At 37.2% G+C, this 26,822-nt stretch overlaps 1 pseudogene; it reads right to left on the bottom strand.

Annotated features, from left to right (window-relative positions):
- The window catches only part of LOC117423201 (ventricular zone-expressed PH domain-containing protein homolog 1-like), a 47,599-nt pseudogene that overhangs the window by 2,066 nt on the left and 18,711 nt on the right, over positions 1-26,822 (bottom strand).

The following is a 26,822-nucleotide window of genomic DNA, read 5'->3' on the forward strand; positions in this document are numbered from 1 at the left end:
GTTAACCATTTGTTATTAAAGACCAGTTTATTATGGGTATCTTGTTTAGATCCACTTTGTATTATTTTCTATTTAAGTCATCAGGTACTGGTGATTTTATAAAACTCAGAAGTTTAAAGCGCCCCCTTGTGGCCGCAAAGGGCTCAGAGTTGTGCATTTTTTGTGATGACTGAAACAGAAAATTATACATTAGTTGCGGTCGTTGTGAAATTGAAGGCGTGTGCCAAGTTGCTCTTTAAAGTTGAACACGGCTGATCCAGTGAGGATTGCAAACCCTGCCCATCACATTGATCCTACTGGAATATCTGTTTAGTAAGACATGTGTAATCGTGTGGCGTGCGCCATTAAAGACGTGGGCGTTATACAGAAACATGACGATAATCCTCACATTGATTATTTGATCAGCTTTATCTTTGTGTCTCTGCTCCATGACACTTTGAAGAAGTTTAGAGGAAATGGTGCTTGGGTAAGGAAATGATGTGGTCTGAATTATGCAGCAAATCAAGAAAATTATGTTTTCTCAAGAACAGAGAATGACATTCTTTGACATGCATTAAGGGTGGGAAGATTTGAAAATTGTTGCATCAAAACCTAGTATTTACTAGTTTGTGATATAGTGTACTGATTTCCCAATAGTTTGCACATGTTTAAGTGACAGTAATCAATGCAGTAAAAACTCTGCTGTACGAAAACCCATGAGGGAATGTGAGGCACAAGTAGCTTGATTGTACGGCTGACAGTAAAGAGTGATTCTGGGGGGAGCATGAGGGACAGCACAGCTGAAATGATTTAAAGCACTAAGCCTGCTTAATGTTTCTTGGAAATATACCAATTGCTCTGCAAACTCAAAACTTTGGAGGGCTCCACAAAGCCATCGCTATATCCAGTGTCTGGAAGCTCTTTGCTGTAACACTGAAAGGTGGGCCTATTAAAGGAGAGGCCCTGCTTCGAGCAGCGGGTCTCTAGTGTGGAAATGTTCACTGCGCCTCATATTAGTATAATGCACTCATGGAGATTTTCATTGGGACAGCAGAGAAGCCCAACTCTTATTTTAAATGGTAACAGTGCAGAAATATGAACCTTGGCTATTTTTGTATGCAATTCACATACATGTTTTTTTTTAGCACACACAATTGCATTACAATCCTTAAATAACCATTATTGTGTGCCATCTTTTTTAACTGCTTTAAATTACATCATACTGACCCCATCATGAATGGAAAACGTAGTTTCTTGATTAGAACCTGTTTACAAGAAGCCTTATCAAGCTTTTTTTTCTATTTTTTTCCTAAATACCTTAAAGGGGGAAACAGTTTGGATACAGGACAGCAAGAGCTGCAAACAAAATGCATCATTAGAATAGATATTTTTGAGAGCATGAAATGAATACCTACCGATTTTCCTTTGAGAAAGAGAAGCTGGTTGCCGGCCAATGTGAAGTACCTTGTTTTCCATCTTTTGATGAACTTCCATCTAACTTGCTTCTCCTTAAGTTTGCTTTCAATGAGCGGTTTGCCATCTAGGTTTACGACTATAAGACAAAGCACACTGGTTTATATGGGTCAAATACATTACACAGTGAATGCAATACTATCTGGTGATCATACCTGCTATCATAATACAGTAAAACCTGTCATATCCAATTGAATTGGCTCCAGGGTTCCATCGGATATGTTAAAATATATCTCAGAGGGAGTTGTAAAACTACATTATACAGTACAGCATGTACAATGCACTTTACAAAGACAATTTGTGAAAATGAATGCAAAACAAAGTGCTGTAATACAGTATTTAGGAATTTCCAAAATAGCATTCCAAAAACAGTTGTTACCAGGCTTTCCCTTTCTATACCAAAGTAAGCCATCAGGTTTTTGTTTTTAACATGCATGTTAACCCGAGACAGAAAGAAAGAAATCTCACAAGGACTTCATGGACTGAATGCCAACATTGTCTGGATTTGGGGTAAAGTATGATACATTAAAAATACTCAAACATGACCACCCTATACTAAAATATGAGTTAAAGTGTTGCCAAAATCCAGTTTATTTCACCCAGCTTGCTGTGGACCATTTGCATCATTTAACAGTTTCTCATTTCAATGACACATCATTTTTTGGCAATGGTGATGGGCTTTCAAACAATATTTTGGCTATTGCATGGACACAAGACATAAGTAAATGACTAATAATTTAGCTCATTTAAAATGCTGTTTATTCAAAGCCCTAAACAAAACAAACGCCGTGGTGTTGTATTTAAATGATTTAATTTTAATGGATGACGTCATGAAATTCATACCCATTATTAAATCTAAAATGATAGCTCAGCAGGAAAAAACTTGTGTTAAAAATAAAGGCCAGGCTGTTAATTGTCAGGGGTCTAATTTTCTTATTTAGTGAGATGCTCATATTTCTAATAACAGGCATATAAGGGTTCATAAATATCAATTTTCTGGCCTGCAATAACACTATAACTTCGAACATCTGGTCCAGAACTGTAAGGATAAACCTAAAACCAAGAATACTCCAGATACCAAGTGTTTACCTTCAGGTCTACAGTAAGAGACTGGCCGGTAGCCAGTCACGTCTGTTTAAGAAGTTTTACCAGAAACATACTTTCCAGTCAGGGTATGATTAACCTATATGCAAATTATGCTATATTGTAGGGCCCCCAGCAGAATTGTGCCCTCCGTGAGGTCGACGTTTTTGGGACATTTTACAAAAACTGCATGTGGGCGGTTGGGCCCACACACACAGGAAGAGAGAAGCACAGAAACTTGCTTTCGGTTCATTTTTTTTTAAATGTTATAATGGCTAGGCATTCCTTCTCGATTACAGCATACCTGGTCTGTCTCTCACGCAAGCAGCTTCCTGCTAATGTACAATACAAAATGCTCCATGCCCTCTACCTCCTGGGAGAGATCCGTCTCTAGTCCTACGTCAGAGGAGTCAGTCTGTGCAGTATAAAATGTATGAATCATGCTCAATTTACACATTCATTTATTTCAGTTTTAGGGCTAATTTTAAAACCTGTCCTGTCTCAAATGTGCACAGTATGCCTCTCTATATTTTAGAAACTTTCCTTTTTAATTAGGGGGTATGAATTTTATAAAAGAAAGGTGGGTAAAGGTAAACGTGTATAATGCGGGAGGCTACCCTTCTGCAGCTGGCAAGAAGGGTTTAAGTCCATAGCGTTGGTTTCTCTCCTTTTATATACTGCGCAGAAATCGTGAAATTAGCCCAATACCGTGATTTTTTCAACATTCTTAAGAAATAAAAATACATTTCATAATTATTATTTGTATTTCACACAAAGAAAATCACATTGACTAAACTGTACAGCTCTATTGTGTGCATGCGTGTAACATTCGCCATGCACAGAGTGCTGTGCAGTGATTATGTCATGTGACTACAGTATCTTTGCGGGAAATTAAAATACTACATGCTGTAAACAAGAAAATGGATGACTCTAAAAATGTGTGCAGCAGATTGCATAAAGCAGAATCCAGCAGGAGTTTTACACAGCGATGGAGGTAAGCTCTTCTGTACGTCCTGCAATGTTACTGTAGATCACTACCAAGAATCGGCTGTTGACGGGCATTCAAGTATTCACCTAAAGAGAAAGGCGGAAATCCACAGCAGCACTGCCACTGCTTTACTTGCAAATAAACAAAAAACGGTGACTTCCATGTTCCCAAAGTCCATTGAAAACCGTGAAGCTCGAAACAGAGGCGTTTGTTTGCGCAAATATCCCTGTCTCTGTTCTTAGAAGCAATGTTTCCCTGGTCTGGATTGGATAGAGAAAACATGCCCCATTGTACAGCTTTCATCTTTCTGAACTTTGTAGTTATTGTTATGAAGCCTGAAGGATGTCACAGGGCTTTGTGGTACATGTCTAATTTTCCAAATTCATTGTTACCATTTTGCCAGATAATCAGCAGTAGCATTCCTTCATCCAAATTCTAAACAATCTGTCACTGTGCTTGCCATGTTATCACTAACAGGATGACAGTTTCCACTTCTGGATTCACTGGGCACTGTTTACACAGCCAAGATGGTCACGCTAATCAGAACTCTGATTTTTATTGTAACCCTGCTTAGTGAAGTCAGTTTACATTATCACTTTAACAGGCAGATTATGACTAGATGTGATAGAAATGTGAATTCTTCAGTAACTGGGTTTTATTTATTTATCTGTTTAACCTGAGTTCAAGTGATCTGGATCAAGAAGGCTGCACATTCATACAATAAGTTCCAGTCATTTCCAAAAAATGATGCGCTTCTAAACAAATCCAGTATCCCAATACAGAATTTTAATCTATCAGTTAATGTTCTACCTTATTTTACAAATTGAAGGCTGAAAGGCCTGATACCATGGAAAGAGCATTCCATTGGGAGGGACCACAATGGCTAATCTCCACATTCAGTGAGAACAGAAGGAACAGACACAATCTTGTTATTTGAAGAATGTAAAGTTATTTCCTAAGTTTATTTTGCGAAAGGTAAAACTGAAACGATTAAAGATTTTGTACAACCTCGTCAACCAATATTTGACCACTATTACGTTTATGATTTCCATTACATGAGAGTAGATGTTAAAACTTCATGCTGATTTGAACTCGGCTCTCGCCAAGATAAGCACCAACTAAGACGCAGCTTTACAGTAAACTAATGTGACCATCTGCGTCTTCATCCATTTGTGTTTCCTTCCATCTGATGATGTAGATATCCTTCTCGCTGGTGTTAATGGCTGAAGTGTGATGCTGGCTCCAGGGATCAACTTATTTTGCCTCCCCAGCGCATCAGCACACACAACGGCTGCGATGCTGGCTCTGGGTATCAACCACAGTGCAGTCTCCCCAGCGCATCAGCATGACTGGATTGAGCTAAGTAGGGTACATCCCTGGGGTCTTCAAGTGGGCATCTTCCATCCTCAGCAATTGCTTACACAACTCACAGTGATGTGACTATGAAATCACATGTTACTACAAACCTATAGATTTGATTATGGAGCACAAGATAATTTAATTTACTCTGTGATGTGGTCATGTAGGCAACACCCCATTATCAATCACAGGCCTTAAGAGTTGAACCTTGGCTTCTAGACTGGATGGTAAGGCAGGTAATATACAGTATTGTCAGGAAAAATAAAGCTATCATGATCACATGACTTTATAAACATGTATGAACATGAGGTTGGAATTAAAGTTGCATAAGGAGGTAGTTATAATATATGGTTTTATTTATTGATCTTGTTTCTAGTCCAAGAGCATAAATCAGCAGGCAAACATGTACTTCCTGACTCAGCATTATGCTTTTCATGAGCACCCCAGCACATTTCAAATCTAAAACAGACCATGCCAAAAAGGCTAAGTAGAATGAATTGATGGACATATTAGAGTATTCAGCGAATCATTCCCAGCATTCCTCTGGCTTTAGTGCACACAATATCAGGGTGGAAGGGCCACGAAAGGAAGGAGATGTTCCAGGACTTGAGTACTTGGAAACAGGGACTTAAAGTGGAAAATTACCTTCGGACAGGAAGTGGATTCTTTAAAACAGTCACATTATAATATGATATTAAAACAATCCATCTTTGTACAAAAACAAAAGCAAAAGAAAGAAAAAGAAAAAAAGATTCACCTTCACCTTCCTGGACCACATATACATTACAATTAACTTGGGCAGACTACAGAGCTACAAAGCAACATTATCACTTATTGATACAGTGTTGCCAATAAACTCATGGAATCAGATGTCCAATGTTTAAGGTTAAATGTTCTCAGAGGAATTAAGGTGGTCAGGAATATGTTTATTTTGTAAAAGCCTTCTCGGTGATCCCCTCAGAAACTGTCAGAGAATGTCAGATAGAATTTCTCAAGTAAACCCTTAAGAGCTATTATACTTTAAAATATGCACCCCACAAATCACACCTCCTTAAAAATGCTGCTAAAAGGGGATTGGCTAGACTACAATCATCCCGTAAATCTAGCACTTCATTAAAAAACAGTGCATGAACTCCATCTTTAATTTTCATTTTTTGATACATGAAATGCTGCAACAGTTTAATAAATAGAGAATGAGCATACTATAGAATATCATATAAGATGCATATCAGACTTGAGTGGGGTGAAAATCAGCTTGTAATTTGCATAGCACCCCATACGATGTATTTTATAATATACAGTAATAATGAAACTGTATAGCTAATCTTAATGGCTGCATCCTCCTCCGATGGCCTCTAATGAGTTATGTTGCATGAATGCGAGTTCATTTTCCAAGAATTTTCCACCATTGTAAACATCATTTAAACCCCAGGGATGACTCGGCACTTACAAACTACAAAACTAAACTGCACACAAACACGCCCTTCAGTTTGTATATACACTGTTAAACACACACACACACACACACACACACACACACACACACACCAATCAGTAACATCACTCTGAGAGAAAATGAAAAGGGCCATCGACTCTCCATCCATCATTGTGTCGGTAAACATTTAGTTTGAAATGCAATAAACCCCAGGATTCAACTTGAATTACAGCACCGCTGTCCCCATGGCAGCTTTTTAAAATGACCAAATAACAAAACCTACAACAATGGTGATAAATGATGTTTTTGGAGCATTTTATATAAACAATGAATGAAAGACTTTCTGCTAAAACTCTTTATTAACTTGATGACTTCATAATAGGTTCCAAAGTGCCTCATTTGAAAAATAATTAGTGTTCTTTTTGCTTCCTGACTGCGTTTGTCCCATAGCTGTGCTTTATTTCACAAATATATTTTAAAAGAGAAATTTGCTAACGTCAATTATTACATAACTCAGGTGCCAAACACAAATCCAGTGTTTTTAAAACTTGTACGAGGAACATGCATATTTTTTACATTGCTTTTATCTTTCCATCTGGGTTCTGCTAGAAGCACTTTACAAGCTATCAGCTAGGATGCAGAGTAGTTTTATGGCAGAACTTTGCTCAGTGTGTTCTGAAAGCCAGTTATCAGGGGCCTGAACACTCTACCCTCATTAAGAACATAGAAAACAGAGCTTCTGGATTGTATTTCACATTGTATCTATACATGGATACCTAAGCAGCAGTGCCATTACAATTATATACAGGATGCCAACAGGGACCTCTCTGATACGTCATCTGTTTATGCTTAGTGCCTTGCCCAAGGAGGCACGTTCTTTCACTTTCTTCTCTCTTTCAATACTGACATTCAAAAACTGGGTAAAAACGCTTTGAAATTAGATGTGGCTGTCTGGGACAAGGGGTTTAAGCTACAATAGTGTTCGGTTAATTAGGCTACTTAAATAAAAACATCTTAAAAAATGCAGCTTTTAGAAGTGGTTGCTAGTTAAGCATGGTACACGATGATCTAAGCAGAAATAACAGCAGTGAACACACGTTATAGGCTGTTAAACAGGTCAGAGATGGTATTAAGCGTACTTTCAGGTCCCTTTACAGTATAGTTTTACATCAAGCTCAAGGAGGCTGTGTGGTCCAGTGGTTAAAGAAAAGGGCTTGCAACCTCCCAGCTCAGTCACTGACTCATTGTGTGACCCTGAGCAAGTCACTTAACCTCCTTGTGTTCTGTCTTTCGGGTGAGACGTAATTGTAAGTGACTCTGCAGCTGATGCATAGTTCACACACCCTAGTCTCTGTAAGTCGCCTTGGATAAAGGCGTCTGCTAAAAAAACAAATAATAATAATAAATAATCTTGTTGTCTACCTATTATTTGCAATAGCTGCGGTAAACCTGTCCTCCTGTTTTAATAGGCCAGCTGAGTGACTAATATGTAAGGAAATTTGATAGTTCATATTCATATTGTTAGAATATTGTATGTATGGTACTTTCAATGGAGAGACATTGAGCACAGAGTTTAGGTGGGGTATTTTGCAATGCAGTTTGACTAGATTGAGAGCAAATATGACCATTTATGGGCATTTGTGAAGGGGCTTTTTCAGCTCTGCTCTGCTTGCTTGCATGAGGGATGGGAGAATCTCAGAGATAACAGTTGCAAAGGAATGTGTGTGAGGCTTGGAGACTTGCCACGTACAGGTATAGTGAGGAGGGGTCATAAATGACATCATTAAAAGGGTGTGTTTTGGAATCTACAAAAGTGAATGCATTGTGTGGGGCTCAGTTCTACCAATCTCACTGCAGCCCAGAGTGACACGACTCTGTACAATAGTTCTATTCTTGTATTACAGCAATAAACATATTTTTGACTTTCACTAATATTGTTTTTCAGTTTTAATAATTGTTTCCTTACAAATAGGAAACCAATACATGTAATTCAATTCCCAACTAGTCTTAAAATGTTTACTGGGCCGTATGCAAATAATTGTTTTCCCAGGTTTGTTCTTGAAGTTCAAGGTTAAAGGTTTTTACAAAGTACATTTGGTAACTAATACTGGAATGGAAATTACTTAGATGTGTCAAGTGTTTGTCTGCCTCTGTGGGATAACAGCCCCTCTGTTTCGTGCAAATACCTCAGATCCCTTCAGGGCACTCTGCTCTAATACCAGCCCAGGAAGGATTTACTGTTCCAGTTCTGTCACTTTTTCCACACCTTATGAGCACATAAAATGCATGATTGTCTGCAAGGGAAAATAATCAGCCATAAACAGGTTTATTTTACTTGTTTAAAGAGGGGAGAAGGACCATTCATTGAGGGTATGTTGATTTAATGCCATTTGATTTTTTTTTTATTTCCCTTTTTTTTAATAATGTCTGCACTCATTATGAGCAGTTCTAAGTTATTTTGCTGCAATACTGAGATGGATACACTTTTTAATAATGACACTATTTACACTGTAGTTACTATGTAATTATGGTATCAAATATTTCCAAATTCTATGTATCAGATTAGATGACATTACTTCTTATATTATTTGTACTGTATATATGTAGATATTTAACTACAACTGAACATTACTCTGATACCAATTTAACTTAGAGGAATTAGTTGTAGTGTAAGTAGTAATATAGTTGATCGTACACTATAGTATTATGTGCCATGTATATTTCCTGAAACTGTCATTACAGTGTGATTACTGTAGCTGTATTTCGACACTCATCATATTTCATATTTTGTTATTTAAAAAGTAAATCAACTTGGCTTTGACTTTTCAACTTCATTGGCACAGATTACTTTTCTGCTATACTACACAGAAGGTGGTGCCTGCCAATAGAGTTGAAAGGTCATAGTGTTGTCAAAGGCGTACAGTTTTAAAAGGCAAGTTTCCAATGCAGCCCCTTCAGCATGCATTCTGTGTATTAAAATAACACAAACACTTCCATTAGAGAGCCGAAGGCTTTACAAATATGGGCCAGTTTCAACATGGCATTTGTACATTTTTTGTATTGAAGACAGTGAAGCCTTTACAACTTCGGATATAAGGAAATTATAATGAATTGACCACAAGACACAACAGTTCCTGCACAAGTTATCTTGTATCCAGAAACTGCCCACACAGGTCTGATATAATATGAAAGCTGCATTTGTTGTGAAGAAACCTTGCTTGCCAGGACTGGCTGCAAGCATAATATTTGGTTACGACTGGAGCGTAACTCCTGTCCCAAGAGATGATCACATTGTCCCGTAAACAAGTGGTTATTAGAACACAGGAATCTGAAATGCAAGGTATCAGCTTTCAGAAACAGCCTTTTTACTTATTTGTGAGAGCAATGCAGAAATGGAACAGGGTCTAGATAGAGTTTAGTGTATATAATATGTCACAGAATCAATAGGAAATATTATAGCTTTTTGATCCACTGCAGAAGCGTATTCGATAAGATTATTATAGGATTATAGGACGTTGAACTGGAAATATTCTCACAAGCAGAAGTGAACATGCCAAGGCACAAGCTATAATTACAAAAAAACAGGCTGGTTTCACACACCTACAATTGGCACTATTCTTGGACTTACTTACCAGGTAACATTAGGTCATCCAATAAGTGTTAACCGAGGTCAAACCAGCCAAAAGGGTACTTCATTTAACAGTCCATGTTACATATTTTTATAAAATGAATTCTCTTGCTCTTGAAGCTTTGAGAATCGACCTGTAAGAGTTGGAAAGTACAAAAAAACGACTGCCCCTGATTAAATCCAGGTCACAAATATAAAGAAGATGCTGGTGCTTTAATATCCCGCACGAGCTTCAATAAAGCCTATGAATGGTATTTATTTGAAGCATTGGAAGGAGTCTAGAATCATGTTTTGTGTTTAAAAACACTTCTCCTATAACTATTACCATATGTTTAATATCACATATAATCTATTTCTACCAAAATACAAAAAAAAAAAGAAGTGAAATAAAAATCACAAAAAAAGTTTCTTAATTTGAATGAAAGCTGTCAGACTCAATTTTAGTAGTTTTTGCAACAATACAGAGAGGCCAAAGCATCTGGATGGCTTTCGGTGGTTCCAGAATGGAATTGCCTGTGGTAGCCAGCTTGTGTGCCATTAACTGTGAAGCTGCTCTTACCTGTCGCCTTTTCAGGATTGTTGCACATGAAACACAGCCAACCTCCTGTTTCTTTGCTGTAACCAAAAAGATCGAAGAAATGCACCTCTTTCAAGTGCTTCTGCACGCTGTCCAGATCCTGCACCATAAAAACACTCAATGAGCAGGACCCAGATACAAACCATCTCATTCAGCAGCATCATGCATCCTGCACCAATAAAAACAATCAACGAGCAGGACCCAGATACAAACCAGCTCATTCAGCAGCATCGTGCATCCTGCACCAATAAAAACAATCAACGAGCAGGACCCAGATACAAACCATCTCATTCAGCAGCATCGTGCATCCTGCACCAATAAAAACAATCAACGAGCAGGACCCAGATACAAACCATCTCATTCAGCAGCATCGTGCATCCTGCATCAATAAAAACACTCAACGAGCAGGACCCAGATACAAACCATCTCATTCAGCAGCATCGTGCATCCTGCACCAACAAAAACACTCAACGAGCAGGACCCAGATACAAACCATCTCATTCAGCAACATCGTGCATCCTGCTCCAACAAAAACAATCAACGAGCAGGACCCAGATACAAACCATCTCATTCAGCAGCATCGTGCATCCTGCACCAATAAAAACACTCAACGAGCAGGACCCAGATACAAACCATCTCATTCAGCAGCATCATGCATCCTGCACCAATAAAAACACTCAATGAGCAGGACCCAGATACAAACCATCTCATTCAGCAGCATCGTGCATCCTGCACCAATAAAAACAATCAACGAGCAGGACCCAGATACAAACCATCTCATTCAGCAGCATCGTGCATCCTGCACCAATAAAAACAATCAACGAGCAGGACCCAGATACAAACCATCTCATTCAGCAGCATCGTGCATCCTGCACCAATAAAAACAATCAACGAGCAGGACCCAGATACAAACCATCTCATTCAGCAGCATCGTGCATCCTGCACCAATAAAAACACTCAACGAGCAGGACCCAGATACAAACCAGCTCATTCAGCAGCATCGTGCATCCTGCACCAACAAAAACACTCAACGAGCAGGACCCAGATACAAACCATCTCATTCAGCAGCATCATGCACCCTGCACCAATAAAAACACTCAAGGAGCAGGACCCAGATACAAACCATCTCATTCAGCAGCATCGTGCATCCTGCACCAACAAAAACACTCAATGAGCAGGACCCAGATACAAACCATCTCATTCAGCAGCATCGTGCATCCTGCACCAGTAAAAACACTCAACGAGCAGGACCCAGATACAAACCATCTCATTCAGCAGCATCGTGCATCCAACTTGGAAACTGCCTTCTAATTATATGACTGATTTTTAACTTATTTTACTTAAAAGCAATCCAGCTAATGTGTACAAAATAGAAGCATCATCAAGGCAATGGTGTGTACTGTATGTAGACAAGCAGCTTCACTGTAATAATATATATATATATATATATATATATATATATATATATATATATATATATATATACACACAGTATATATAATCAGTAAGTAACACTTCATTTTCATACAATAACCCAGTTCTACTTTACTTATGGGGCTGCTTATAAACAGAAAACAATTTCTACTGTATCAGGACTACTGGTGTATTTTGTTGCAGAAACACTATAGTGTTCATTCAAATTTGTATTTTTCTAACCCTAATCCTAACCCCAAGTGAATGTTCATTTTAACAGCTGCAGTTAGATACAAATTTTGTTACACTCACCACTTAACAATTTTATTTGATTGTGTAAGTGAGCAATCTGCTGGCTCTGCATGACAACTCAGTATTCTGTCTGTACTTCAATGCGTAATTGTCTGCGTACATACTGTACATTCTGAAATCGCTTGTGTCACTGTTTACATGCTTTTGATAAGAACATATTACACAGAGGTGCCTTATTACATCCAAGGGCCCATTGTCCCAGGAATAAAGCACTGGAGCTGCTGGATTCTCAAAGAGAATCCATAAACCCTCAAGGGGCTTTAATACTTCTATTTGAGAATTAAACCCATTACACCAAAATCTGGGTAACTACAGGGTCTCACAGACCATGTTGAAGCAAGGTGAGCTTCCTCACATGCGTCAAGTCAAGCATGCCTCAAATCTGTCATTGAGGGGCCACTTTCTCTTAAGTGGAAAAAGGTTGTGGTGAGAATTGACTCTGAGTTAACCATCAAGTTCTCTACTGATGTTGCTATTGATGAAACACTACTTCTCTTTCAGTTGGTAACTTGAAATGCCAATATGAAGAGAATGCTGTTGTAATTCATTGAAATTCCAACATCTGGAAATGGTTGGTCCTCTGGCTTTTCAAAGCGTGTGTTTGTGGTCTACAACATAATTCATTCACACACATTAGTATTGTCACTGAATTTATCCTGCGTTATTCAAAGCACATTTTATAAAAAGTGACATTTCTGAATATATTTTTTTAATTAATAGTGTATATGAATGTATATCCAATACATTTTGGAAAAGGCAACATTTGCACAGCCCCACAAACAATCATTATTTTATTGACTATCTCTCACTATGATAAGACATTTGAAAGAATCTACAGAGAACCTGAAATGAGACATTAAAGAATGCAGTTTAAAACTTATATCTGCTGGATGTCCTTGGCATCGAACCTATCTTATAAATCGGACATCCCAATGCCAAATGAAATGCAAGAGATGTTCAATTCGAAATACATTACACATTTTTTTCACCTCTCTCTTTCTTAGTAACACCAATGATCCGATTTCAATGCTGCCAGTTCACAGTTCCTCATCAACAAACAGACCCACAAAATGGTATGGTTTGGGGTTTGGCTTTAAACTTTGTGCGCACACTTACCGTAAATTACTTTATTAACTGTATTAAGTCATTTGAAAATTCATATTATCCAATGTGAAAAACAACAAAAAAAACCTGAATTGAATTCATTTAGACTTTATTAAAAAAAGAATGCTTTTGGTTATTCAAGTTAGCAGTTTTATCAAAAATGTCAACGTTAGAATCAGGAATGCAGAAAATATATTTGGCTATATTGCTAACATATGGAAGATAAATTACATCAGTTTAACCACAAATAAATCATTAATTATACTATTACAAACATCAGAGACCCATAGACCTCCAGGCATTCTCTTGTGGGATAACATATCCAATACACTTCTTAGCACATGCATCTCCAACGAAGAAGGCTGATAAAACTGAAGCCAGGTAAGAGACGACTCAGCTGCAATTTCATGTAACAACAAGGAGGGAAAGGAGAACAATGGCTTAGCTGTATCAGAAACATGCCCTTATGACACAGCTGTAATGTTCCAGATCTCTCAATGGAGAACCTGAGCCACTTTCACACTGGTGCATAAGCAATTAAACCCTTGTAAACAAGCTAGTGGAATTAAGTCATACTAATACAATAAGAGCCTTTAAATGGTAGATCTGATTAAAAGCAGAACCCGACACAAAAAGATGGATGGAAATAATGATGCCAATTCTAAATCTATTGACATTTACCAAACTCTTTGATGATTAAGCAAAACATAGGCAAGCACGGGGGGGTGTAGACGTTTAAATAAACAATGACAAACCGCAGGGAAAACTGGCCCACAATTTCTACTATGCCCAATAAATATGGATTTATTCAGTATGAATAAGTCACTACATGCCACCTAAATTCTGAAAAAAGACAAAAATAGCCTACATTCTGGTCTATTAAGCACTGTTGGCTTTTACACATAAGACATACTTGGCCCACTTTGGACAAGTGCTATGTCCTGTTGTGAACATGGAGCAGGCAGTTTGCTATGGTGAGTGTAAAGTGCAGAAGATTGCAACTTTTTTGTGGTTCCATTTATGCAAAAAAAAAAAAAAAAAAAAAGAGTGGGCTTAGCATAAGAAGATTGATTATAAGTGGTGGTTCAGTTAAAACCAGCCAGCGAAGCAGTCATAGACACAGATTATTGTGCCGTTGAGCTTCACAGTACACAATGAGATTCCTCAATGCCAAAATGACATGTTGCTAATCTTTTCAAGATGGTGGAACTTAAAAAGCCCACTGCATACCTCCTGCAAGTAATTTATTTTGTTTTACAGAAAAGTACAATATTTTAAGCCTAAAAAAAACCTATAACCACTAAACTTTCACTTCCAGGTGGGAATAATTGCTCTGGCACTCAATAGACTGGGGTAGATTTCCCACTACTGCTTCAATTCACAGTATGAGCATTCCTAACAAACGCAATAAACGATTAGCCATACAGTGCCATTGTGTGCAGTTCAACCCCAAACTTTGTACCCCTTTATTCTTTTTACATCTGTTTGTGTTGTTTTTTGTTATATTAAACATATATTAGGGCTTAATTTATCAATATCAAACCAATGATTAGAAGCAAACTGCAAAGGCACTCTGTGGAGTCCCTAAAATAAAAGTCAGATGTGTGTGTGTTACTTCTTTTTAAGAAATAAAGAGTTTGATTTGACATAAATGAACTTTGGTGTAACAACCTTGATAGGGCCCACTGTCTAGGGTTATTGTGAAAACGGGTGCATACGCTTACTTACTTTGCTAAAAAGATTAGACCCCTCTGTATATTATTAATCATGAACCTAGAAAATGAAATGTTCATGTCCAATCTATCAATCCTGCCTTAGCTATCGCACACATACTGTATAGGGATCTGAATGATCTAAACAGACTTATACACCCCATTTCACTGTAGCAATGTTAAAAAGTGGGTCAATAAAATGGAGTTTAAGGACGGCGGTACTGTATATTAAAAATAGATCCTAAAAAGTTTTATACAATAGTGTGCACCTTTTAAACAAAACATTTTTTTGACAAAATTCCTCTTGCAAAACACACAAAAAAGCACGAAATATGTCAAACATACCACATATTCAGTTTCATAATTGAATCCATGTTTTCTATTGGAAATGTATGCTGATATACTCAAAACCTATACTCAAAAAGACTATGGAAATATTGTTTTATTTATAATTATCTTGGAAAAACCAAGTCTGCGATGATAACATGGGACTACAAAACAGCTCATGAATGTAAACACTGAATATCGTACTGTCTTTAAAACATATGGGTTATTTCCCAAGAGGACAAGTTGTTTAGATTTTGTAAAACTTGCAACAATATTGTTCTAACACACGTTGCTAACACACACTGTACTCAGGATCACAAAATTACATGACATTTCATAAAAGTGTTTCTTTTTCTCTTTTAAATGTTTCAAGTTCAAAATACTGTACAGTGTATTCTTATACCAAATCTGGATAGGACATTCATAAATATAACAAAAGTATAACTACTTAGAAATTCTACTATAGGATGTTTATCCCCAAAGGAGATCCCTTTTAATAGGATCAGCTAAAATAAGTATAACAAATAGATATAAAGAAGCGTTGGAGACCATAAAAGTATCTTCTTAAGATGAGAAGTGGAAACTGAAGGCACATGAAGAGACTTTTGTGATCCCCAAAGCTAGTTTATATATATTTTTGTACATATTTTAGATGATCCTATTAAAATACATATCTCTCCAAAAAAGCATGTTCATACACATATTAAGGCTTTGATCAAAGCCATCTACTCTGCTGTATCATTTGAGAATTTGGAAATGTTGGTCAATAGAATAGAGTCTTTTCTATAGCATGAATCTGGATGTCTGAAGTGTATCTGAAAATTTTGCTAGTCTTTAAAAGAGGGAAAGCGTAGCAGGTCACTAAAACAAGGATTCAATACACACCAAACCCTAACCCTAACCCTAAAACCGACCTGACTTTAGAAGGAGTGCATAAACAAGGATTTGCAAATGTTGTTTGAATGCCACTGCTACTAAAACGGAATAGCAACCAAGTCAATTTAAAACAGCAGTACTGTTTAGAATGCTGGTGTGCAGTGGGGACAGGCCCAGAAAAACAAACCAAACAAAACTTTGGGATTGAAAACAGACCCTGCTGGGGCACAGCAGCTGCTCACCTTTAATAGCAGGCAGTGAAAATACATCACAAAATCAATCACTTCAAGATATATATTTTTTACAAGAACCTACATTTTGTTGAAAATGTGTATGGGTATGTCTTACAATCTTCATTCTGACAGTAAATCCCAAATTACTTTTGGTAACTGAGAAGGCAAAACTGGAGGGAAAGCTTTTTATATCAGACATATACCAGCTTGTGCTAAATAATGTACAAACTGAGTTTCATCACAATTGAGTAAGGGTTATATGCAACACACATACGTATGGATGTATGATTCCACTATAGCCATAATGCATGGACATATAAGCAGTTTGCCAAGTCACATTTCTGCTAATGATAAGGATATTCCATGATATACATATTGAGATGTGTTGAATGGCCATCTTTGGGGGTACCTAGCTGAACTACTTTCCACCATAGTTTTGGATATGATACCATTATGATTCATTTTATGTACATAGCTGTTATTTATGATATCTCCAGCAGGTGGCGTGTGTGTATATACATATATATGTATGGTTAGTTCTGGGTGTAACCAAAGAGGACATTTGTTTGTTCAAGTGCAGCTGTTAGAGCCAGTAGTTCTTGTATTTAAAGTCAAGAGACTATAAGCCATTTACTGCACCTTTTTCTGGGGAAAAGTAGATTGTATTATTGCTGTTTCAAAGCTATGTGTTCCCTTCAGCTGCGTCTTTTTCCACATTGATTTAAGAAGTTGCACTGACTTGTCATCTGAAGATAAAGGCTCAGAGACCCTGGAAACAAACACAATGGAGAAATGCAACTAATCATTATTGGTACATTGACAAAGGCACTCATTTAAACATTTCTCTACCTTTAATATTTAACATTTCAGAAATATTACAGGAATATTCTAACCTGCTACATCTCATTATTTTACATTTCATTTTTTAAATTTTATTTCTGACCAAAAACAGATTATTATTTTTTTTTTTCATTTTGTAATTCTTGGCTTAAACACTGCATCTGTACAATACTAAAACAAATATTGATTTAACTTGTTAAAAGACATAATTTCATCATTTTCTGCAACGAATCATTTAAATAATCATTGATGTGTATTATTAAAATACCTGTATATCCCTCCACACTGTATGGATACTGTTCATTCCTAGAATTACTGAAACATTTGTTAAAGCTAAAACATTCCCTTTTCTGTTTTATTCAACTAAAACACCCCTACAGGCAATCCCCATCCTGGCTCCTTTTTACAGTATCCATTTTCTAAATTCTACCGATGTCAGGAGATATGTATTTTTGGCTGTTCTTCAGGGAGTTCCACTAAGTACATTTTTTTTTGTTCTTTATGACATTTTCTGCATGATATTGTTATGATTTTGCTAAAAATGTGTTTTATGTGATTATTTCTTGGGCAGTATTTATAAATAAATTGCACACTCAACTCCTGGTCCAAGCTCTTGTACTCTCCAGATTGAACTATAAACTCTCTCCTTGCTGATCTCCCTGCTGTTTTGTTTTCACACCCCCCACCTGCTACCTATCTCTGCTTGCACTCAGTTCAAGACCCTTGTTCTTGTCTAACAATAAATCATAATTATGCTTCATAATGGCCTCTTCATGTTTGTGTCATTTCATTAGAGTGGAGCATTACTCAAACGCTGCACCATTGTGGTACAATATTAAATTTGTGTTTTACCATTGCACTTTGATTAGGAACTCCATGCCTCATAAAAACATCAAGTTAATTATATTGATTTTGTAAGGGTTTCCTTTCCTCAGAACCTCACCTGATGAAACAGGAGTATGATTTGGATCCAGACTTGTGGCTGCCCACTGTTGAGGGTGAAAAGTGATTTACTGTACAGACAATAATGTCCTTTCATCGAGCAAGTGAAGAACAACTTTGCAACACAACTTCGAAAATAATCTAAAACAAATAAACAGTGTGGCTTTGTCAACGTTACATTTCCCACACTTGAAAATTGAGATTACTGGTTCCAAACTGTTCCAGACAGAGATCTTTCTGACTCCACACAGTTTGTGCAGTGAAGAAGAGACAAACTGTTAATGTAATCCATGCACATTACCCCTTTCATACAATAGATTAGCAAAAAGAAGAGAATAGGTGAATTACAGTATAATAGATGCTATGACTGCATGAGCCATTATACATGAACACAAAAGTAACAGATATCATTGCAATTTTATTTTTAGGCTGTCAGTCATTTTATGTGATGTGAACCAAGGGCATGAACACCAGCTTGACCCCTTGGCTGGATTTGAACAAGGTGAAGATTTGCACTCTTTGCAAGGGCATATACCTGTATACACTGCGCCACCCATTCAACCGATTCTAATGCTTCATTAAATGTTTCTGCATTATTCTAAACTCTAAACCATTGACAATATATTTGTAATTTGAATGCAATACTTGTATCTTTTATTTGTGTTCAGTGTTTTTCTCTTATTTTCTGGCTTTTGTTCTTAATAAATGGCTTTAATATCAGAAAAGTAATTCCTGTAAGGATACATTTTCCTGTGTGTCATACTTTGATAATTTCGCCTGAGACCCATGTGTTCCGAATAAACCCCCTGGCAAGCAGGATGCAGAAAGTCAGTCATGAACGAAGTGGCGCAGTGTTCTCCGTAGGACTGCAGTCATATAGCCCATCTTATGGTAACAATTACCTCTCAGACATTAAGGTAATGACAAACTTCCTACAAATTACCCCATGCTGCTGCAGGTCATTGGTAGTTTTTGTTAGTCAAAATCAATTTAAAATGCTGATGTCTGGCCTGCGTTGCTATGTGTTAAGAGTGGAAAGAGAAGGTAAAACCCACTTACATGTAACAGTCTTATTAATTCTGAGACTCAAAAGTGACCTGGCCCTACACAATTCCATTTGAAGAGACTTTTTTTTCTCCTTCAAAAGACATAAACTCAAAGGTTTATAACTTGTACTGGTATGCATTTATTTGTATACATCTGGTGGCGCTGTATATATAATGCATAGCAGTCCTACACATTTATAAGCACACTAAATTGATGTAGATTTGATTGTAGCTGTTGGTTAAGCAACCATTTCCACATTTCATTAGCACCTCAAGGGCTGCAATGTATTTTAGAAATAAATTAACAACCACAGGCTTGTTCAAGGCTTACATATCATCTGTTATGCGCGTGTGCTATTTAAACTTGCCCATAAATGACTTAAGGTTTTTTATTTTATTAACCTTTTGAGAAAAACAGATACATATAAATGCATACTTCCGTGAGATTAAATGGTTAATACTTATGCTATATTACAGTACCAATGAAAGCCCCAGCATGCTTATTTATATTTGCGTTTCGCAACCATTATGTAACACATGTGGTCAAGGAATTTTCTGGAAATTGCTGTTATATTATCCTGGCTTCTGAAATATTGCCAAATACAAGATTGCGCACAGGGGGCATTAGTACTGCTGGTAAACGATCTGGTACAGATGTTTATAATAAATATGCAATGTAGTTCTGAAAGGATTACAAGCCAGTACAAGCATTGGTGCTTACGAATACTCACTAAAGGATTATACCATCCAGTGGTCATTCTACATATTATAATTTCTCAATTACAAAACACTATATCTGAAGATAAATAATAAGGAATAGGTTCTAGGTAATGGGGTCTAATATATCCGGCAGTCTATAATACCGTTTTAAAATACATAAAAGCAATGTTTGTATCTTAAGCACTGTCAAAATGCAATTGAGCTGGACCCAGTAAACCATAGCCAGTGGCAACAACTGTTGAAAAAGTTTTACCCATTGTACCGTTTTTTTTTGTTTTTTGTTATTTTTTAATGTATTTTGTGTATTGTTTTGCCTCTAATTTTTAATTAGATTTTTAGAAATTTTAAAACAGTTTGTGTGAACTCAATGGAGTCCGAGAAATTGCCCTTCAGTAACATACGTGCAGTATAAAATAGACACACAGAAAATTAACTTAACATGGTAAGTGACTGAAAGGGAGATGCATGTTTCATGTTGTCAAAACAACATGAGCGGGTAACTGGATGAAAGCATTTCCAGTTGTGTTTTAAATGTTGGTGTTTTGTTCTGTATTAAAATGAAACAGTAACTGGTTCTCTCGCGCAGACACAAGTAATAACTACAGACACTCACCTTCAATTAAACACTGTTCCGGAACAGGAATTCTTTTAACCATCTCAGCATAATATGTCTGGATTGTACAGAGGTTTTCCTTGAGGTGCAGGAACAACTGATCTTGGAGTTCCCCGGTGCATTTCGCAGTGTCCGCAGGGCTGTCTTCATACGTTTCTGCTGAACTGTTTGCAACAATAGAAGCAGCGCAGGGGTGAGGACTCGAGGGTACCTCTGTGGTACTTGCATCTTGATCTGAACCCAAAGGCAGCCTACAGCTTTCTTGGCTAAGTGACCTTTCTGAGAAACCGATGCCAGGGTGCATTTCTCCATACTCCCGTTCGTGACCGTTCTCCGAGTTCACAGACTTTGTGTGCACCGCATGCAGAGCAAGGCTTTTTGACCTGAAACACAAAAGAAAAAGAATATTTTCCTACACAGAACATTATATGGTTTGTCGTATGCATTAGGGCTGTTGGTGAAAATAAAATATATAAATGTAAGTAATGCAAAAGTGATCTACAATCAGAATTATTCATTAGTTTCTAAACAAGCACTCACAATTGTATCAGTACAAGTCACCTAAAGACATTGCAAATACAATAAAACCTCAAGAACAACACAAGCTTTGATAACATTTGCCGAAGTGTATCTGATTTTTATTGTCAATTAAAATTGGTGCACAACTGTCAAAGCCTACATATAAATAAAGAGCTGTAAAACTGGTATATGAACCAAAGTGCTTGTCTGGTACCTCAATGGTTTACCTGGTAATTGATGAATTTACTCTAAAGACAAGCATAAACAAAAGCGCACTAAACACACGGTCACTTTTGAACCAGCTTACCTGTTGAACCTCATTTCTTTCCTTTCTTCCTTGGAGGTCTGCCCCAGACTGTATCTGCGGATCAGTCCGGGGCTGTTGTTCTCACTTGCCAATGTTTCTTCGAAAGCCTGGATTTTTACTTCCAGCTTCTCATTTTCATCGCCGTCGCTGATAGCAGACACCAAGTCACAAGACTTCGGAGCTTCTTCAGTTTCATCATCTGTCCTGAAGGGATAACACATCATTCTCTGTTAATTATACTACTAGTGGATCTTGCCTCTTTACTTCTACAGTGACACAGTAATGGGTATAGTGTTCATTAAAACTATGGCAAAAAGGCTTTAGAGCGTGTATCCAATCAAAGCACCACTTCAAACTTAAAAGCACATTGTTTACTTATGTACTGTAGTAGACTGTCAGCTTGTGCATTAGTCAAGTAGATACAAGTTTTGGCTAATGCCTTCGGTGTCATAACACAAAACAAACGCATTAACCGAAACGTTTGTCAATGATACAACTTATGGATGAAGAACAGTTCTTCAATGTATTGCACTGCATGGCGATATTCATTCAAGTGACCTTCTGCAGCGATAAGTGGTGCTGCCAAGTAATACAGTTCTGATTTCTTATCAACACAACAGTCTCTTCTCTGTTAGAGTCAATCCCAAAGGAACACAACACGTATGTGTTTTCTTGTAATTTTCCTCTGCTGACACCCCTGGTAGGGAGAAATTAAAAAGGACAGAGGCCACAGAGCGTAACAAATCACCAAAGCAATGAAAAAATTCCACATGCAGCACAAAATACAGTAAGACCAGAGAGACCATCAAGCTCCTCTGGAAACACTTCAGTAATACACTGTCCCTGAGGCACCAAGACACGAAAGCTACTTTTACAAGTTACATGGTTATACAAGGGTTTCAGCCTTTTCACAGGGGTTTTGAGCTACATCATTTAAAAAATTCGGCAATGCTTTTTTAACTACACACAAGCAAGGCCTTTAGAGACCTATTAAATATGTTCCTATTAAACTAGGCTTAAACACTATTTTTAATTTTATTAGCTCTGTAATTTATTAGCTCCCTCAAGGCTCAAACCCAGATTTTCAGGTAACTCAATATAGTTTTCTTTTTTTTTTATAATTTCAGGAAAAATGCAAAAATACATTTTTAAAAAAAAAGTATTTGTAATGGCTTAATTTTGGACTCTGTTAATAACCTTTAAGATATAGTACAAAAACATTGGATTCTGTGATTAACAGGGAAGCAGTTAAGCCAGACAGAACTTACAACAAAGAGGAGCTGCCAGACTTGAAGGGTTCTGGTCAAACAGCCATAACTTCCTTCGAAAATAAACTGACTGCTGGAGCAGGGGGTTCAGATTCCTACTGAAGGAGCTCATTTCATTCACATGTTCTGCACCATTAAGAGTACCTCCAAGCATGGAACATGATCTATAGCACGTCTTCTTCACCCTATGCCAATAAACACTGACACATACGTAGCTCAAGTCCATTGACAGAGAGCAATCACAGTATAGATTTACCCATGTGCAATACAAACAATGGATATTAATGCTACAGTAAGCATTACTATCCATTCCACCCATAGCTGTGAAACGCCAAGGTACACTTTGTAGTGCTATGAAAATCAAACTTAAATCAAACGGTTGTAAAATCAATGACTTAATTTCTTTCACAGCTGGTTTCACAAGCCCTGGTTAGAGTTAATCTTGCATGTAACATTAGGTCATCCTAGATTAGTGCTAATTGGGGTCTGTGAAACCAGTCAGTATTCTTAAATAAGCATTAAAATCCACTACAGAGGGTATTCCTGATAGATTATTGATTGCAATGACAGTTGAAGGATATTAATGCTAATGTGACAGACTCAATAGGAACAGTGATATTGTAATAAGAACATTGTACTGGTATGTGTATCAAGAAACCAAAACTGGAGAATAAGTAACAAACAGGTTTCCAGTACCATGCTACTTAAAAATAATAGAAAACATAGACATTTGTTTTAAGAACCATGAACATTTATATTTTCCCAATATATATACAGTATTTTTTGTTTTTACAAGTCCCTGGTTTTGGTTCACAAAATACGTATTTCAATTAAATTCGAATTCAGGTTTACTTGTCCATACTTTGTACCCCTTAATTAGAAAGATGAAACTATTACCCACGCTCAGGGGGTCAAGTAAAACCCCTCTATAGGAACCACTCTCATAAAACAAAATGTTCCTCATATTTCTTTGATATAACACTCTTTAAAGCAAGAAAACACTTCCAACTCATACATGCCAATAAAATAAAACAAACAAACAAAAATAAATCCTGATTCAAATTGTTATACTGTAGTGGCAGTACAAACAAAAACAAGGACTAAAACCAAGTTTGCATTTTTTACATTAAGTACTGTTATATACAGGACAATAAACAGCCAGTGTATTGCATGAAAATAGATATAAGCAATTTTAATATTCGTTTCAGTAACTTGTATACCTTTCAACACGGTTTGCTTCACAGTCTTTAGTGCAACTGAGCAGAACTGAAATAAACTCCAAATCACACAAACAGACATCAGTTACTGGAATCGTGTTGTTTCTTACCATATATGCATTGCTCCAACAAAGCAATTGTTATTCCAGTTTGCAAAGCATTGCATTGAAATCTAATGCCACATTCCTCTTGTGTGGTTGTTGTGACATTGGCTCTAACAAAAGTCTGCTCTGAGCTTGATAAAACAACTCCCTTCAAATCTCTCTAATGAAGTTCCTTCTGCTTTGTGTAAATCATGAGACAATGATGAATGATGGTAAGATTGAGATCAGCACTGGCGTGGTTGTGGTTTTTCAGATCTGTCTTTTTGGGAACACTGTCAATAGTCTTTCAAACAACACAATGTTCACAACCACGGTTCTATTATCTTTGACTGTATAATTTGTGTGATTGGCTCAGCGCTTGAGCATGATTTCAATAGAGGTTTTGTAGTGATACTTAAGATCCGGATATCTTAAACACCCTTGCTTGAAGCTACATGCCTCAGCTGTTATCAGCATTACAGCCTGTAATGGGATAACTCTTGGTACACAATAAAGATTCAACATATACTTAACCTTTATTAACATCAGAATGGGTTTGGTTTCAAACATGCTCAGGCAGGGCTTACACTTCCTTTAGGTTTTTAAGTTTTTTTTATTTAAATATGGGTTTTGTATTTATGCATTTGTGGAAGCTAATTATTTTGGCAGTGATTTTGTTGAAATGTTCACTTGGGAACTTGCTGAAATTTAATCAGACCCATGCACATGGCATTTTATCTTACTGGTGCAATACTGAATATGTTTATCGCTGCTGTGAATGAGCGCTTTTGTTCATTAAAGTTCCTAACAGGGAGGGGGTCCACAATCCATATACCACAGTTGGCACAAACTCCTATCTAAATCAACTGAGATTAGAAAGAAAGTTTTTTGCCAAACTTAGTTTTCCAGTAGTTTCCTTACACTCATTCTGGTAGAAAATTATGTGATCATGGTATTACATTTTGGGACGCGCACTTCAGGATTAATGGGAAGTGGCTGTTAATTGAAGGCTTCATCCAAAAGCCATCAGGACATGCCCCCTCTGGTGTCTTGAGTATTATTTTAAGAATTCAGGATAATAATCCAAACCTATTAAATTATTTTATTAATTTAAAATTTGGTAAAGTGTAACCACGTCCATATAGTATTTGGCCTAACGTCTGAGGGGTATATTAACTGGCTGCCAAACACACTCACAGACAAAAACATATTGTAAGAATTGTAACAGACTAAAGGGTAGTTCCAAGAGCAAAGGTGTGGGAGGCATATGGTTGCAAATGACAAGAAGTGCAGAGGTAAGCAAGTAGGGGATTTACATTCTACTGGTTGAATGTTAACGTCTACTGATACCTAATATTACCTTAGATAAGTAACTTTAGCTCCTAGTATTACCTGTTAGTGGGTGCGTTGTATGATTCCAGCTTCTTCACGAGGAGCTTGGCTATGGCAGTGAAGCTGTTGCTCATACGATAGATATCCTTGCTGTAAGCTCCAAGGATGCTGCTGAAGGTATCAGTGATGCCCTTGATTTCCAGGAGGAGGGTGTGGTGGAAGGTGTGCTCCATGCTTGCCAACAGACTCACCAGGTACACAAGACAACTCCTGGCTCTCTCCTGACAGGCAAGACAAATGAGTCGACTCTTACGACAAAACATGAGACATTGCACAGATTGCACATGCATAAAATGGAAACATGGCACTGTTGTCCATGTAAAATGGGACATCACAGTGGAACAGCTGTCAAACATTCATGCATTATAAACAAGTTTGCAATGTGAATGGGGATATTTTGAGTACGATAATGGACTGACTCCACAGTGCGGTGCAGGAATTTGACTATAAAATGCAGCATATCTTGGTACATCACAAAGCTCTTGAGCACTGAGAGCAAACCTACTGTAATTCAAAATAACTGAATGTCAGGGCCAATGAGAAGAGCTGCTATTTTCAATCCAGCTTGCTCAATCTACCTTTCCTGGAATCTTATTGCACACTTACTCAAGGTGTATTTGTAATTCTTTTTGTGAATTAAGGAGATACATGTGTGCGTTTGTTGTGCATTTTCTAACGATGCAGTCTGTAAATCTAAAGAAAATTGCACAATTTATAATACAAAATGTATATGAGTCCAGATTAGTTGCTGATAGTTTGCATAGTTTTTAAAAAGGAATGAGTGGAATCATTTAAAACATTTTAAGTTTCTTTTAAGATTTTCTTGAATAATTTACTTGATTTTTCCAGGTAGTGTCTAGCATGAGTTGGACCACTATTAATCTGATGGGTTTGATTATTTCACCTGCTACTTATTCAAATCTCACTGCTCTGAATACTCAATGCCCTCTGCCGCAATGATGCAACAGATAGTTTACTCTGTTGAGTACCATGTTGTGTAAGCCCAATGTTGCGTAAGTGTTACAGCAGTGATACTCAATTAGACTGATGGCCACTTTTAGGAATTACTTAATAAGACCCATGCCATACAACAATGGAAACATGGTTATTTTATTTTACACAGTATAATTCAATAAGGACTGGCCGTGGAAACACAGTATTTCTGTATTAGAGGGTTGGGGATAGGGTTTCATGATAGGGGCATCCTTCTTTGCAGACATTTGGAAATCGTTTAAAATTCATTTTTTATAATTTAGTAATTGCGACTCCACTGTGAGTCCATGAATAAGTTCACTGCGGGTCACATTTGGCCTCCAACCATCTACTGAGCAGCAGGGGTTACAGTTGGAATTTGGTATATTTGGTACAAGGTATAT

This window comes from Acipenser ruthenus, chromosome 17 (assembly GCF_902713425.1).
Source record: "Acipenser ruthenus chromosome 17, fAciRut3.2 maternal haplotype, whole genome shotgun sequence".
NCBI lineage: Eukaryota > Metazoa > Chordata > Actinopteri > Acipenseriformes > Acipenseridae > Acipenser > Acipenser ruthenus.